This window comes from Schistocerca piceifrons, chromosome X (assembly GCF_021461385.2).
Source record: "Schistocerca piceifrons isolate TAMUIC-IGC-003096 chromosome X, iqSchPice1.1, whole genome shotgun sequence".
Classification (NCBI taxonomy): domain Eukaryota; kingdom Metazoa; phylum Arthropoda; class Insecta; order Orthoptera; family Acrididae; genus Schistocerca; species Schistocerca piceifrons.
Window position 1 is genome coordinate 543,806,718 of NC_060149.1, and position 5,239 is coordinate 543,811,956.

Below are 5,239 nucleotides of genomic sequence, written 5' to 3' on the forward strand. Positions count from 1 at the left end.
CGTCACAGGTGATGCGATCACTGCAGGGAGAAGGCTTCCTGGGATCAGTGATGTGGACAGTGGGATATGTGGTCATTTCGGAGGATGTGTGGACCCAGTGGCAGTTGGCTAGAGGTAGGTGGCTGGATGTTGTTGATCACTGTTAGGAACCTGGAAAAATGGAAGAGTCTACCAGAAGTTAGGAATGACGATTTCGTTTGGCATGATCCAGACTTTTGCAGTGGAAGCGCTCTGAGAACCCCACTGCCTGCCCAGTGTGAAGAACAATGAAACGACTGAGGGATGGGAATGGAGCACCAGTGATGCACATGAGTGATGGCTCTACCAAGGTCGATACAACAGGAGGCTAAAAACCAGTTACAGATGAGTCAGCTGGAAACTGAGCAAAGCCACCCTTGGAAGGAGAAGAGTAGTTCGTGAAATGCATGTCGGCTCTTGGCAAAGAGACTGACTGCGACTCAGAAGCAGTGGAAGAAAACAAAACTGTAGGAAAGAGGGATGTAACGATGGTCGCAGCAAAGGAGCTGGCATCATGATGGCCGGTGACAATATGGCTAGCATCGATGGGGTTGGAGGCGACGGGGCTGGCAGTAATGGGGATCATGGTGAAGGAACTACCGGAAATGGGGCTGGGTCAACAGGGCTGGCATCAGTGTGGCTGGTGTAAGCAGGGCTGGTTGCAATCAGTCTTGCATGAACAGGGCACATCTTGAGAGTGCCATTGGTGATAGCGACAGTGGCGACAGTACCAGTGTCGATAGGAATGGTGTCAACAGGGCCAGCGTCGACAGGTGGCTGTGCACTGGGATATAGGCAGGGTGCAGAAAGTCTCAGTCAAAATCTGACGGGCTGTTGGGATGTTGACATGGAGCTGACGGGTTTGTTTAGATGTAGGCAGCCCAGTGAACATCAGGAGGGTGCAAATAGCCTCAGCCATTAGTGATAGTGTCACTAGCGGTCAGTAAGTAGGAAGAGGAAGGGCTGCTGAAGAGACCAGGATGACATGGAAGTTGGAACAGAGGGAGTATTGTGGTGATGACCACCGGAAGCGTAATAGACTTAGAGTTGATAGAACAGAAAATTAAGGGTGACTTGTGACCCCAGGGTTGAGGGACTAGAGGGCACTAGAGGAAAAGCACCAGAGAAAAGAAAAACATAAGCGTGGTGTCAGCTGGAACCGTGCACACTTGAGGGCAAGAAGAACTGTTCCAGTTGAATGACGAAGACAGTCCATGTCTCAAACCCCTTGTCAGTGGCCCAAACCGGCTTGGACTGTGTTTTTTGCGCATGGGGAGGGCAGTGTAGACGCAGGTTTACCTCAGAAGGAGTTCATTGTTGCCTTATATGCACTGTAAATGCAGAAACTGCACCGAGGCCATCAAGGGCAATGAGACCTTATTTCCCGAAGGCGTTGCAATGTTTTATAACACGTACCTGTGCTGCAGTTTACTCCAGATAAAATTCTACGTGCAGTATTGTTTCTCCAGAATCACTTGACAGCTTGTAGCTACTCTCGGTGTCAACATTATGAGCAGTTGGTATGATAGGCGCGATAATAAACACGTGAACTGTACATGAGTTACATGTCCGTTCACATTTGGTACAGGAGGGCAGACGATTGTGGAACATCTTCTAGTGATGGTGGGTAAGTGGTTCGCCGTGTTGTAATCTCTACAGTATTTTGTCAAGCGATATATATATTATGTTACTGAAGTTCTCATAGGAGCTTCTCACAAATGCCACAGAAAATAGTATTCATTTTTATTAGAAAAAATATCGGTGTCGCTATTCGGCGACTGCAAACGATAAAGTTACATAAGATAGTCAAGATATTCACGATATTGTCCGTTATAACTTGGTGAAAGCCGCACCCCGATGCATTTATTCATTTTGTATAGATTTGCGGTGGCCTGTCATTGCTGATTCCAACGGCCTTGCCGCAGTGGTAACACCGGTTCCCGTCAGATAACCGAAGTTAAGCGCTGTCGGACTGGGCTAACACTAGGGGTTAACCATCCCGTCTGCCGAGGGCTATTGGCAAGGGTGGTGCACTCGGTCCTTGTGGGGCAAACTGAGCAGCTACTTGATTGAGAAGTAGCGGCTCCAGTCTCGTAAACTGACAAAACGGCCGGGAGAGCGGTGTGCTGCCCCCATGCCCTTCCGTATCTGCATCCAGTGACGCCTGTGGGCTAACAATGACACAGCGGCTGGTCGGCAGCGTTGGGGCTTCCAAGGCCTGTTCGGACGGAGTTTAGTTTAGTGTCACTGCTGAGCGTGCAACGGGTATAAGTACAGATATTTTTATACTGCCACTTTGATATGAACACTGTAATGGTTGGTTGGAACCTTCTTCCCACAAACACGTCACGTAAATTACTACCTCATGTTTTCACCACAGTCACAAGTGCATCAGCAAGTGAACCACACCTGTCAGTATAGACTAACCGTTTTGTGTCAAAGTGTCCATACTCCAGCACCTGACCTGAAGCCCAGGAGAAAATAAGCATTAATGGCTTGCTGTTGCTGTATGTACTTGGAAGGTCTAACCTGCCTAGAAAATACTGCTCCTACTAGCTGTAATTGAAAATGGTGTAAGTACTGATGTAATGTTTACAATTTAGTTCTTCACAGAACTATAAATGCCCAACATGTAGCCATAGGAATATATGCATATATACTGGCTACATGCTGGGCATTTGCAGTTTCTCTGTGAACAACTAAATAATTTCTGTTTAAGAATTGCTGTGTGGTACAGAAGGAATTATTCAGGAGACACATCTCCAAACGACATTTTATTACTCTCCTGCTATCTGTCACACATTTCGTTTCCCTGGATGGATTGCCAAAGAGTTTTATAGCCGGATGATCTACCCATTTCTGTGACTATGCTAAATTCATTAAAAGATAGTGCAAATAATTTTCCTCAAGTGCTATACTTGCATGTATTTCAGAAGTAATTCGGACGGCTGTTGAAACTACACTCCTGGAAATTGAAATAAGAACACCGTGAATTCATTGTCCCAGGAAGGGGAAACTTTATTGACACATTCCTGTGGTCAGATACATCACATGATCACACTGACAGAACCACAGGCACATAGACACAGGCAACAGAGCATGCACAATGTCGGCACTAGTACAGTGTATATCCACCTTTCGCAGCAATGCAGGCTGCTATTCTCCCATGGAGACGATCGTAGAGATGCTGGATGTGGTCCTGTGGAACGGCTTGCCATGCCATTTCCACCTGGCGCCTCAGTTGGACCAGCGTTCGTGCTGGACGTGCAGACCGCGTGAGACGACGCTTCATCCAGTCCCAAACATGCTCAATGGGGGACAGATCCGGAGATCTTGCTGGCCAGGGTAGTTGACTTACACCTTCTAGAGCACGTTGGGTGGCACGGGATACATGCGGACGTGCATTGTCCTGTTGGAACAGCAAGTTCCCTTGCCGGTCTAGGAATGGTAGAACGATGGGTTCGATGACGGTTTGGATGTACCGTGCACTATTCAGTGTCCCCTCGACGATCACCAGCGGTGTACGGCCAGTGTAGGAGATCGCTCCCCACACCATGATGCCGGGTGTTGGCCCTGTGTGCCTCGGTCGTATGCAGTCCTGATTGTGGCGCTCACCTGCACGGCGCCAAACACGCATACGACCATCATTGGCACCAAGGCAGAAGCGACTCTCATCGCTGAAGACGACACGTCTCCATTCGTCCCTCCATTCACGCCTGTCGCGACACCACTGGAGGCGGGCTGCACGATGTTGGGGTGTGAGCGGAAGACGACCTAACGGTGTGCGGGACCGTAGCCCAGCTTCATGGAGACGGTTGCGAATGGTCCTCGCCGATACCCCAGGAGCAACAGTGTCCCTAATTTGCTGGGAAGTGGCGGTGCGGTCCCCTACGGCACTGCGTAGGATCCTACGGTCTTGACGAGCATCCGTGCGTCGCTGCGGTCCGGTCCCAGGTCGACGGGCACGTGCACCTTCCGCCGACCACTGGCGACAACATCGATGTACTGTGGAGACCTCACGCCCCACGTGTTGAGCAATTCGGCGGTACGTCCACCCGGCCTTCCGCATGCCCGCTATACGCCCTCGCTCAAAGTCCGTCAACTGCACATACGGTTCACGTCCACGCTGTCGCGGCATGCTACCAGTGTTAAAGACTGCGATGGAGCTCCGTATGCCACGGCAAACTGGCTGACACTGACGGCGGCGGTGCACAAATGCTGCGCAGCTAGCGCCATTCGACGGCCAACACCGCGGTTCCTGGTGTGTCCGCTGTACCGTGCGTGTGATCATTGCTTGTACAGCCCTCTCGCAGTGTCCGGAGCAAGTATGGTGGGTCTGACACACCGGTGTCAATGTGTTCTTTTTTCCATTTCCAGGAGTGTAGTTTCATAAGTGAATAAATGTTCTGTGGTGGTGTGATTAATATTTCCATGTGCTTAAAGAGATGCCTGAAAGAGGTACTATCATTCATAAAATTATCTGAATGACGTGAATTGCGTTCTGCCTGAACTGCATCGAGCCCACGTAATTTAACTGTCTTGCACGTCATCTAATCCTGTTTCAGTACAGTCGCTTGGCTACACTAAATTGTTACCACATGCGACAACTAGAAATCACTGCTCTGTATGACAGTAACTCCAGGTTTAAATTAATACCAAGATACCACAAATATCGGGGAACACTTGAGACAGTCCGTAACCCTTCTACACTCAAATTCATTACAATAAGCCACGTTTGTAAAGTGTTAACCCCCACTGTTATGTGACACAAAAAAATGCCCTTAACTCTAACATATCAGTTATTCCGTAATTCTTACTCAAAACAGTGTTTTTGCGAATAAGAGATTTTTCAATAGTATCTGGACCCCAAATCACTATGATAATCCGTAAATATCATTCCTATCTAAAAGATTTCCCAACCACCCATTAACAGCCGTTCAATAAGCGAGTGCTTTTGCATAAACTGAATAATGAACTAACCAGTTATGGGGACCGTGATTAACAGCGTCAAGTTCTCATTCGAAACCTCACCATCAACTATGTATCTCTAGTAACTTCACTGTAATCATGGTGGGACGCTGAGCTTTGTGCAGTTCGAGAACCACCTGTCGAACTTGCTATCTAACACAAAGTGGCATTAAAAATGAAAGTTATTAATGTGCAGCTAGTAGCGCATATGTTTGAACTATAAAGGACATGAACTGTTTTGTTATAGATATGT